The sequence below is a fragment of the Schistocerca nitens genome, chromosome 2, assembly GCF_023898315.1.
Source record: "Schistocerca nitens isolate TAMUIC-IGC-003100 chromosome 2, iqSchNite1.1, whole genome shotgun sequence".
Classification (NCBI taxonomy): domain Eukaryota; kingdom Metazoa; phylum Arthropoda; class Insecta; order Orthoptera; family Acrididae; genus Schistocerca; species Schistocerca nitens.
This window is the reverse complement of record NC_064615.1, coordinates 401,737,432-401,750,484: the sequence shown is the minus strand read 5'-3', so window position 1 is coordinate 401,750,484 and position 13,053 is coordinate 401,737,432. Positions and strand designations below refer to the sequence as shown.

At 38.0% G+C, this 13,053-nt stretch overlaps 1 protein-coding gene across 1 annotated transcript in view; it reads right to left on the bottom strand.

Annotated features, from left to right (window-relative positions):
- LOC126236250 (axin) overlaps positions 1-6,269 on the bottom strand; it is a 266,422-nt gene extending 260,153 nt beyond the window's left edge. Inside the window, 1 exon segment of the mRNA XM_049945400.1 lies at positions 5,802-6,269. The gene's annotated coding sequence lies outside the window, so the exon portion shown is untranslated.
- Between the last annotated feature and the right edge of the window lie 6,784 nt (positions 6,270-13,053).

The window sequence follows — 13,053 nt, the reverse complement described above, 5'->3', positions numbered from 1 at the left end:
GCATTCTTCAGTAGCACCACAATTTGAAAGCTTCTATTCTCTTCTTGTCCAAAGTATTTATCGTCCATGTTTCACTTCCATACATGGCTACACTCCATACAAATACTTTCAGAAACGACTTCCTGACACTTAAATCTATACTCGATGTTAACAAATTTCTCTTCTTCAGAAACTCTTTCCTTGTCATTGCCAGTCTACATTTTATATCCTCTCTACTTCGACCATCATCAGTTATTTTGCTCCCCAAATAGCAAAACTCCTTTACTACTTTAAGTGTCTCATTTCCTAATCTAATTCCCTCAGCATCACCCAACTTCATTTGACTACATTCCATTATCCTCGTTTTGCTTTTGTTGATGTTCATCTTATATCCTCCTTTCAAGACACTGTCCATTCCGTTCAACTGCTCTTCCAAGTCCTTTGCCGTCTCTGACAGAATTACAATGTCATCAGCGAACCTCAAAGTTTTTATTTCTTCTCCCTGGATTTTAATACCTACTCTAAATTTTTCTTTTGTTTCCTTTACTGCTTGCTCAATATACAGATTGAATAACATCGGGGATAGGCTACAACCCTGTCTCACTCCCTTCCCAACCACTGCTTCCCTTTCATGTCCCTCGACCCTTGTAACTGCCATCTGGTTTCTGCACAAATTGTAAATAGCCTTTCGCTCCCTGTATTTTACCCCTGCCACCTTTAGAATTTGAAAGAGAGTATTCCAGTCAACATTGTCAAAAGCTTTCTCTAAGTCAACCTAGCTTCTAAAATAAGTCGTAGGGTCAGTATTGCCTCATGTGTTCCCATATTTCTACGGAATCCAAACTGGTCTTCTGTTTGTATTTTGCAGCCGTAACTTATTAAACTGATAATTCGGTAATTTTCACATCTGTTAAAGCCTGCTTTCTTTAGGATTGGAATTATTACATTCTTCTTGAAGTCTGAGGGTATTTCGCCTAACTCATACATCTTGTTCACAAGATGGTAGAGTTTTATCAGGACTGGCTCCCCCAAGGCCATCAGTAGTTCTAATGGAATGTTGTCTACTCCCGGGGCCTTGTTTCGACTCAGGTCTTTCAGTGCTCTGTCAAACTCTTCACGCAGTATCGTATCTCCCATTTCATCTTCATCTACATCCTCTTCCATTTCCATAATATTGTGCTGAAGTAATCGCCCTTGTATAGACCCTCTATATACTCCTTCCACCTTTCTGCTTTCCCTTCTTTGCTTAGAACTGGGTTTCCATCTGCGCTCTTGATATCCATACAAGTGGTTCTCTTTTCTCCAAAGGTCTGTTTAATTTTCCTGTAGGTAGAATCTATCTTACCCCTAGTGAGACAAGCCTCTACATTCTTACATTAGTCCTCTAGCCATGCCTGCTTAGCCATTTTGCACTTCCTGTCGATCTCATTTTTGAGATCTTTGTACTTCTTTTTACCTGCTTCATTTACTGCATTTTTATATTTTCTCCTTTCATCAATTAAATTCAATATTTCTTCTGTCACCCAAGAATTTCTACTGGTCCTCGTCTTTTTACCTACTTGATACTCTGCTGCCTTCACTACTTCATCCCTCAAAGCTACCCATTCTTCTTCTACTGACAACATATTAGGCTACGTCAAAATGTGGAATTTTTCATGTACCAGTAATTGTTACTGCAAACGCAGCTACTTGTTTTTAACTACTCATCATTAAATAAGCTCTGTGGATTGCTTCACAATAATGATAAAAACTGTTACACTGAACATAAAACAATTAAACTCCAAACTTTACACCCCCCCCCCCCCCCCCCCACACACAAAGTACAACACTCATCATCTTCAGTCATTTGAAATCCATTCTGTGATAGAGGCCTCAATGAGAGATTTCCATGCTTTATAGTCTTCTGCTATGCACACCAAAATTACTCTATTAGATTGACAACTCACATTTCTTACACCTTGGAACTTCCTTAATACATTAACAATCCACTCGCCGAACATGCCGCCATTTCATTTCCGTTACGCCTACAGTCATAATTACATCTTTAACTCAGCTATTTCTCTGAACCGACTGTCTGTTTTCTAGCCTCTCTCCTGACATACATGTCTCCAACAGCCAATGAGTTATTCCCAGTTTCCGGATAGTTTTCGCTTTAAAAGTCCATGTCTCTCAGCCAACAGTCAAAACTGGTAAATACAATTTGACTGTAAAGTTTTTGTTTCAAACACACTGGAAGTTTAGATTTGAAAATATTATTTAGTTTACTAAAAGCTTTCCAGGATATGTTCCCTCTTTGGTTTAGTTCTTTTTCTGTTTGATATTGATCACTGCAAATTTTTGATATAGTACAATGTATTGAATAATTCTTCTAGCACTTTTCTTTAACTAAGATCTTCATAATTGAGGGTTCTGCAGAGCAACATGTAAGTCTTCTCATGCCATTTTTCTACATGGAAGATACTGAACTTCCGTTTAGAATCAGCAATCGGACAGCATTTATGGTGAAATAAGGAACAAAATGCAAAAAGAGTGGCAGAAAGTAATACCCGAAGAACGCATGACGCCAAAAGGACTGTTCATTATTGTCACTGTTTTACTGAACTGAAACTAGGTTTAGTAAGACACTGAAAACTACACAGGCACTGTCCATGCACAATTACATTCTTCACACATTTGAATGAGGGGCGAAGGAGGGAGGGAAGACACACCTGTACTTATTATCTACACTTGAGGTGGCTTGTTAATGCTTAGTAATAGTTTGCAGGAAACACAAGCTGAAAGTATGAAGTATAACTTATTAACAGACTGTTACGACTCTGTAGCATACAGGACTCCAGTGAACACAGCCCGTACTTTTAAAATTATTTCTTTCATATGTCACATTTTACTAGTTGCTGGTGATTAAATTTGTCTGTCTAGGGCTTCTCTTGTTCTCGAGAAAAAGATTAATTTTATTATAGTCTCTTTGTGACAGCAGTCATCACATATGTCAAATGTAACATTCTCAACACTCTCAGATAGCTTGTTTCTTTGCAGTATGCAGTTTAAAACTGAAGATTTTGCACCAATCCATCAATCAGACCAAACAGAAGGAGAACAAAATTGACAAAGCTCAACATATTAGACCACAGCCAAATCATCTCCTTCCTAGGCTATGATATTCCCACTCATGGCTTTGCAAGCATCAGCACTGAAACCACAGTGCATGTTTTCACAGGCACTTCTCACACACAACTACAAAAACTATGTTGAACGATGTTACCCAGCTATTTCCATTCTAATTATTTTTGTAACAAACCACTGATTATTTAATGAACAGGAGTATTTTCTTATCAACATAACACAGTGGGTCATGAAAGTATGATGATCTGTGCGAAGTATTTCAAATCTTTATCTTAATGTCATTACTGGTGTGTATAACATTAGAGGCTGAATTAATGTATGATATTCTTCAACTACCTCTTGGTAAGATTCTTGGTATCTTTATACAAATAGGTATATTTCTCATGTAAACATTAAAAGGTTACGAACTGACAACAGACCAGACCTATGTCATTGCTTCTCCTCAAAAATATGTCATTACATGTAATGCTGAAAAACCTAGTACAATTTCGGGAGTATATTTTATTATACAAGATGTGTGATTGCACATTCTTTCTACATCGGTCTCCAGATCCACTGTTAAATCGCAACCTAGCTCTTATGTGTATTATGCCATTAAAACAAAATAATAGCACACAATTCTACCATTAAAAAAGAACAGACTTTTAAAACTGTGGAATATAGGCAAAGTCCAATCATAAAAATTTCATAACTAGCTTAAAAAGTGATGTCTTCCACATTTCTCAAAAGTATACTAAATGTACAAGAGGTTGCAAGACAGAAAAAGCCTCTGTAGGCTAGGGGACAGGAATTTTGACATGTGTGCATCAATTACTGCCGTAGACATACAAAAAAGCTGCCGCACATTGCAACACACTTGGTACCTCAAGGACAATTAAAGAACTATCAGCACACCTGGCCTTCTACCACATTTGTGTTTTGCAAGCTGGTTAAACGCTGTATTTTTTACAGCCTGTGGCTTCATCACCTCTCAGGAATGTTGTATGCTGTGGTGTTATTTAATGCTGAACCACCAATCCAGGAAAGTAAATTTATGCCTAAGAGAATTTCACTAAGTAATGTTTTGTAATTAATGCATTTCACTTTCACTGTGGTCACTCCTGGAAGGAAAAAAAAAACTGTTTTCACAGATAACTGCAGTTACAGTCATGTGCCAGTCTCTAACAAGAAAACAGACATTTTTAGGATGGATAACATACAAAAGCCAAACATGATATGTGAAAAGATTAAATAAAAGGCAGTGTATGAGGAACACAAAAATGCATTTGTGACTGTAAGAAGGCTCATACGATATCTCCTTTATCTTCAATTGACAACTGAGCTCACAATGAAGGGAATTCAATGAGAGTAAAGACATAATATAGATTTTGACAGATGAAGTACACAGATGAATCATGGTAAACTCTTGTTGTGTATTAAATTACTGATGTTTAGTATATTATTTTTACAGTGGCATTTCTATGCTTCAGGATAACACAAGTTTGTAACAGGCATATGTCTGATCACAAAATTTCACATTTACATAAATGTTTTCCTTTCAAACTCAAATTACAACAATTATTAGGTTTCACAATTTGAATTCACTTTGATATAACCAATAGTTGAGATAATGTTGTAATGATGGTCTATATATTTCCTGTGAATCCTACGGAGTCAACATATGAAATGGTGCAAGGAAGAGAAGCATTATCCTGTGTTAGGACTTCCTTCAAAGTGCACAGCAGTGACAAACTTAAAAATTGGGCTACATTAATTATAAGGCCACTATCATGATAAAGTTGTGTACACGAGCAATCGACACCACAAGAATCAGCTAAGAAAGTGACTGATTACTCAATGACGGTATAACAGAAACATCGTACTGCAACAAAACAAAATTTATCCTAACATTAAGTAAGTATTAAAACACAATGAGGCAATTCAGAGAGTGAGATATTTTATGTGTTTCCCTGGGGGAGGGGGAAGAAATGGACATTAGTTCTTACACACATTCAGATAATTTTTTACACAAACAGCCATACAAGGTATTGGCACAATGGCATGAGAAATAAGTACCACTAGGCCTATATAATTTGGAATTATTATAACAATTCTGACATTTCTGCACTTTGAATTCAAGTAATCATTACATGGTTATCTCCCACACCACTTGTACAAACACAACACATACATGACGTAACTCCACCATACTAAAAAAAGGTTCAAGATCCTAGTATGAGCAGAGACATTGGATCGTTGAATGTCAAAATTATGTACAGCTAGGTAACATAATGCATCCACAGAAACAACACAACCCAAATGTGTATATCGCCGACTCCAACAGCTAGGAACAATAATTCTCGAAAGAGGAAGAGAAGAGCTAGGTATCAACATAGAACAACTGACATGTAAGCAGCAGTGATTACCAAACCCTATAAACAACAACAAGAATGGCGTTATGTGTGCCCGATTTAGCTTAAACTTCACAGAAAAAAATACAATACAATAATGCACTGGAGTAGTGCCTTCAAGTCACAATCTTCAAAGTCAATTACAGTAAATACGAGCATCGACTGAGTTGATAAACAAGTAACAATCAGAGAACACACTCAGGGTCAGAATGTGCCTGCAACGTTAATGAACATCCCTGACACCAAACTCGATCCAATGTAATGAATTATTATGCACAAAAAGGCTGTAAATAAATTCCAGAATCTTACCTTACAAACACCTGAACCGTTGAATCGGCCGTCACACGTATTTAAATGTTCTTCGTAAGTAATACCACTTATGCACATCGTAATTTCGTCATACCGTCACAAGAATTAACAATTTACGGACGTAAGATCATAATTCACAGTCTTCTAAAACAAGACTTCATTGTCAACACTAACAAAAAGGAACTTTGCTTGACGTACTTTCCGTGATGGGCATGTTTCGAGTCCCTCTGACGATAGTTTCTCAAAGCTAATTTCAAAGTTAAGCCAATCACGTTCGGCAATTGCTAAGTTTATACACTTTTCAATGTTTTGTACGGAATGTGGAATGTCACGCGGTAAAAATTAAATTATATTTACGTATTTGTCTGAAATATATTTTGTAACTAGTCCTCTCCATATTAGAATTAGCCGCATTCCATTAATTCAAGCGTGGTGCAGGGTCACTAAACGCAAACTAGCCATCACAGATTATACTACGAGAGGACTTCGCTACCATCTTTGTTCGACACTGACACACTGAAACATCTTTGGATATTAAGCGGCACGAAGAGGACAAACAATGCTATTTTATCATTGACACTACCGTGTTATTAACTTCCACTTGTTTATTGATATCGAAATCACCAAATAATAGTATTTTGTGTTTATTTGTGAGAATACACGATTAGAAAAGTATCTTAAAACGTAAAATCTGTAATTAACTGGAACTTTTTCGACAACGTTTTACTATTAATTTATGTCACTGATGTCACTGAAAACAATGGTGGATAGCTAATCACAAACAGCATAGAGCTCAGAAAACGTAGTTATGCACTTTGCAGCCTTTGTTTATACTTCATATTTTGGTCTGTTATCTAGGTTATTTATTGTATGTCGCAAGCGATTAAAAAGATCTAATATTTATGTCTCGCATATAATAGCTTCTAATATAAAAAACAATACAGATAATAGAAGTCATGCGACTCATTATTTTTTATTTACCCAGATCTATACACGTTAAATCCAGAGATATTAAAAGCAGCTCAAAAGATTTGTTTGTTTTTGGCGCCATTGTTTTAAATTTTTAGTACTCAAAACAAACATACAATAGTAATGCTGAATGGATAGAACATGATATTAAAAAACTAACTGGAGATGAATGATTCGAGTGCCGAAAATAATGAATTTCAGTTTTATCTGCTGCTCGTAAGACAACACATCTTTCAGTTGCCTGAGGAAGATGGTATGTTAATTCTCGTAAGCTGCCTGTAACTGTAATATTTATCACACACCGTAGCCACAAATGTTGTTACCGTTTACCTATTTTATGCAGGCTGCATCAAAACTAATAACAGAAACTGATTTAGGCGAAAGCATACAACATTAGTAGCAAAAACGTTCCATAAAATATGGAGAAACGAAAAAACTGTACAAGACATTCGGAATATGTGTTTACGAGCTGACACTGACTTCACTATGACTTACTGTCCTGATTAATAAAATGTGTATGGGACTTAAATATTTGAGATTGTGTCCTCACATAATTTGGTTAAAATTTTATCGATGGTCCATGGCTATGAGTTGTGGCATATAAGCATGATGGGGCAATGCCGTATTTAACTGCTGACGAAAGATGGCATCAGCAACATGGTCCAAGACGGTCAGGTTGAGCAGGGCCCGCCCATATCTTGGTCTCCAAGATTTACTGATCTCAGATGTGTGGATTTTCCTGTTTGAGGTCATCTCTTGACTGAAGTATACACATTCCTTTTACGTATGTCGAAAACTTGGGCAGCGATCTGTTATAGTCTTGTCAAAATTAAGAATTGATCTGACAGTATCTGAAAGAATTTGTATCTCACTGCAGATACGAGTGCAGTGTTGTATATAGATATACATGTTAGATGTGCAGAATATCTTCTTTATCAGCTATGAGTGCGCCGTAAACTGCAACACGTAGCGTGCTGAAATAATATTGTATTTCTCATTAAGATAGACAGTGGGTGAAATTAGCCGCCAGTTACATTGGGAATTAATTTGACAGCTATATTTGACCTACATTTGTTCCAACTGGCACAATATTTCATACTGAAACACCTTCCCAGTTATCTCACAAATGTCACGTTTGCAGGCCCATCCTTATTGGAATGTATTTACTTATACTGCCATATACTTTCACCTCTGTCAGATTTCTCGTTTGTTTATGATACACCCTATGTCCAAAGATCTATAATTGAATTCCAAAAAGTATGACTAACATAAAAAACTTAGTTCAAAATCAGCAGAGATATTTACTCCAAAGTGAGCAACATCACATTTCTGTTAACATTAATTCAGTTAAGCACAGGACTCATGTTTGGGGGAAACTGATTGTAATTTGTATAAGAAGATATGGAGTAATTAATTTTTTCCTGTGTGTAGCTGCCAGGTTTCACACGAGGAATATTATTTTGAATGTCCATGAGATTTTAATAAATTTCAGTTCACATTAATTCTTGTAAACACATGATATTTTGTGCTATTGTCTGTGTACTGTGACATGATTTTTATATTTCCATTTTTTTGTGAGACTGTTTATTCTGTATTTGTGAGATACAAGAGCCAATGTCTCTTGTGGGTATAGTTCTCATCTCTGTCCTCTTTATTAAATACATGTGTCAATGCTTTGAACTTTCTGGGATGTTCATTTCACTATTCACTTTTTCAAAGTCAATCTATTCCCTGTACTTTGCAAAAATTTCAGTAATAATTTACCTACAGTAATAAGAAAAACATTGTTGAAAATAGATTGAAAACCAACTTTCAGTGTGTAATGTTTTGATGCAGCTGATAGTAGGATGTGAAGATCCATGAAGTTGTGTACATTCTTATACCGAGCTAAATTAAATTATCGCTTCTTATCTATATTTTACAAGTAGATAAGCATAACCATTCAGTTACAAGAGACAGATAACATTTATTCTTGTGTACATTGGGGTTAGTCCATGTGACCAAAGGTCTGTTTCTTGATATACACCATGTGATCAAAAGTATCCAGACACCTGGCTGAAAATGACTTACAATTTCGTTATGCCCTCCATCAGTAATTCTGGAATTCAATATGGTGTTGGCCCACCCTTAGCCTTGATGTCAGCTTCCACTCTCACATGCATACATTCAATCAGGTGCTGGAAGGTTTCTTGGGGAATGGCAGCCCATTCTTCATGGAGTGCTGCACTGAGGAGAGGTATCAATCTCTGACTGTGGGGCCTGGCACCAAGTCGACGTTCCAAAACATCCTAAAGGTGTTCTATAGGATTCAGATCAGGACTCTGTGCAGGCCAGTCCATTACAGGGATGTTATTGTCGTGTAACGACTCCGCCATAAGCCGTGCATTATAAATAGGTGGTCGGTCGTGTTGAAAGATGCAGTCGCCATCCCCGAAACGGTCTTCAACAGTGGGAAGCAATAAGGTGCTTAAAACATCAATGTAGGCCTGTGCTGTGATAGTGCCACGCAAAACATCGAGGGGTGCAAGCCCCCTCCATGAAAAACATGACCACATCACCGACTTCGAAATTTCCATGGTTCAATCCTCCAATGTTTATGCTCCTTACACTAAACGAGGCGTCGTTTGGCATTTACCGATGTGATGTGTGGCGTATGAGCAGCCGCTCGACCATGAAATATAAGTTTTCTTATCTCCCGCCTAACTATCATAGTACTACCAGCGGATCCTGATGCAGTTTGGAATTCCTGTGTGATGGTCTCGATAGATGTCCACCTGTTAGACATTACGATCATCTTCAACTGTCGGTGCTCTCTGTCAGTCAACAGACGAGGTCGGCCTGTACACTTATCGCTGATATGGTGTACCTGGCAGTAGCTGGCAGCACAATGCATCTAACATGAACAACGTATGTTTTTGGGGATGTCCAGATCACATAGTGTGTCAGATTTTGACAATTTTTGTACATTAATAGTTCTATATTAAAAATTCACAATTAAAACTGTTTGGACATTTTATTTTCGAGTTATTCATTATTAAACTTTTTAATATTATACCATTTTGTCACTTTTTGAACATGAAAATCAACATATATCAAAAACTGTTTGACATTCCTAAAATTTGCACCATTTTATTTATTTTATTATAAGCTTTGAAGTACATGCTACTTTGAAGTGTTTATAAAAATACTGAATTTTCCCAAACCAAATACTTTTTTAAAAAGTTATGAAAATTAGATGATCAAAATTTATAGTGGCAACTTACCAAAATATATTTTATTTTATTGATAAGTGCAGCATCTAACATGTAGTCTGTAGGACTGTGTACTTATTACTAAGTTGTAATGCAAATCTTAAGTGTAAAAAACTGAATAAAGCTGTCAAATCATTATCGCTTTTGTGTGACAATCAGTCAGGCAGGAGCTGCCAGCCAAACCACAGGGGCAACAGGTATTAACTGACTGTGTGACATTTTACGAGTTCCCAACCAGGAGAGTATTATATGGTTTCATGTGCATGCTTTGAAAGTTTAGTTTTTGAATATCTGTATGCTAATCTAATTTACTAGACACAGTTCTTGCAGTTTGTCAGTGTCTACAATAGTGTTTCATAGCATGTGTCGATAGTAGTTTATTTGTCTGTGTAGTGTAGTTTCCCAACGCTCTTAGTATGGGTAGGGACTGTGGATGCTGTGTGCGAATGTGAGCTGAGTTGGTGACACTTTGCTTGCTGCTCCAGGCTGTGTCAGCTTTGGTTACACAGCTTGAGGCTGTAGTGGATGGGTATCACCCTTGTGGGCTGACCCTGATGATGCAACAGACGTCCAGCACAGTCCACGAGTATGCCAATAGGTCTCCACCAGTGGCCATCCCAGTTGCTGCTCATGTTGAGGATGACCCCTCACCCATTGTCAAGTGTAGGATCGCCTTAGGGCGTGCAGGCTGTGAAAGATCTCATATGGGGCCAAATGTAAGGCCTCCCCAGTTAGTCTGACAAACAGATTCCTGGTGCTGTGTGCAGCTGACAGTGTCCCTCAGCCAGATGCAGTCGTTTGTCCTGTTTCAGAGGAAACCTATCTGCCTGCAAGATGCAGGCAGTCACAGAGGGTGTCGTTATTTGGTAGTTGGGAGCTACAATGTTATGTCCGTCATGGGGCACCTTAGGGACATGGCTGCAAAGGAAGTTAAGAAAGTCAATGTACACTCCAGGTACATACTGGGTGGAGTCATTCCAGATGTGGAAAGGGTCATTTCGGATGCCATGAAGAGCTCTGGGTGCAGCCAACTGCAGGCGGTGGCTCATGTTAACACCAATGATGTGTGTCACTTTGGATCAGAAGATGCTCTCTCTGGTTTCGAGGGGCTGTCACAAGTGATAAAGGCTGCCAGTTTTGTTTGTGAGATGAAAACAGAGCTCACCATTTGCAGCACAGTCGACAGGACCGATTGAGGACCTATGGTACACAGCCAATTGGAGTGTCTGTATCAGAGGCTCATACAGCCATAGATTACTCGACTTGCGCCAAGGGTGGTGGGGTTTCAGGTTCCACTAAATAGATCAGGCGTTCATTACATGCAGGATGCGGCTACACAGGTAGTGGGGGCTGTGTGGCGTGGACTGGGCGGTTTTTTTAGGTTAGAGGGCCTTGGGAAAACACACAAAGGGCTTCAATCTGAAAGTGTGCAGATCGAACACAGAAAGAATATAGATCTAGGAATCATTGGTATAACAGCTGTAAGCTGTCGTAGTTATGTTGGCAAAGCACCAGAGCTACAAGCGCTAACAGAAAGCACTGATGCTCAAACCCTTACAGGCACTGGAATCTGGTTAAAGCCAGAGATTAGTACAGCCGAAATTTTTACGAAGAACCTAATAGTGTTCAGAAAAGATAGGCTAAGTACAGTTGGCGGTGGCGTGTTTCTTGCTGTTAGAAGTAGTTTATTTTGCAGCGAAATTGAGATAGATAGTTCCTGTGAGTTAGTATGGGTCATTCTAGGCAGCTTGTATAAAATAGTAATAGGATCTTTTTACTGGGCTCCCAACACAGATAATACAATTACTGAAAGGTTCAAAGAAAACTTGAGTCTAATTTCAAACACGTACCAAACTCATACAGTTATAGTTGGTGGTGATTTCAGTTTATCCTCGATATGTTGGCGAACCTACATGTTTAAATCCGGAGATACACATAGCTCCTAAATCCACCAAAAGCAAACAAAAAATATATCTATTCAGAAAAGCAGATAAAAATTCACTTGAGCCTTACTGAGAGACAGTCTCCGCTCCTTCCAAATTAACATTGTAAGTGTAGATCAGATGTGGCTTTAATTCAAAGAAGTATCGACAGCAATTGAGAGATTTATACCAAATAAATTAATAAACAACGGAGCTGGATCCCCCATGGTACGCAAAACAGATCAGAACGTTGTTGCAAAAACAACGAAAAGAGCACTCTAAATTTAAACGAACGCAAAACCCCGAAGTTGGCAGTCTTTCACAGAAGCTCGAAATTTAGCGCAGACTTCAATGCGAGATCCTTATAATTGTTTCCACAACGAAACTTTGTTTCGAAACCTGGCAGAAAATTTAAAGAGATTCTGGTCGTATGTAAAGTATGCTAGCAACAAGACACAATCAATGTCTTTTCTGGACGATAGCAACGGAAATACTATCGATGACAGCGCTGCTGATGAAGATCAACTAAACACAGTCCTCCAAAATACCTTCACCAAAGAAGACGAACTAAATATTCCAGAATTCGAGTAAAGAACAGCTGCCAACTTGAGTAGCTTAGAAGTAGATAACCTCAGAGTAGTGAAGCAATCACTCAATAAAAGAAACTCATCTGGTCCAAATTGTATAGGAGTTAGATTCCCTGCACTGTATGCTGATACAGTAGCTCTATACTTAACAATCATATAAAACTACACATTCGACGAAGGATCTGTACCCAAAGCCTGGAAAATTGACAGGTCACATCCTTATTCAAGAGAGGAATAGGAGTAATCCACTAAATTACAGGCCCATATCATTAACATAGATATGCAGCAGGAGTTTGGAACATATATTGTGTTTGAACATTATGAATTCCCTACAAGAGAGTGATATACTGACACACGGTCAACACGGATTTAGAAAACATCATTCTTTTGAAGCACGACAAGCTCTTTACTCACACAAAGTGTTGGATGCTAATGATAAGGGATTTCAAATTGATTCCCCTTATTTCTACACTACTGGCCATTAAAATTGCTACACCACGAAGATGACGTGCTACAGACGTGA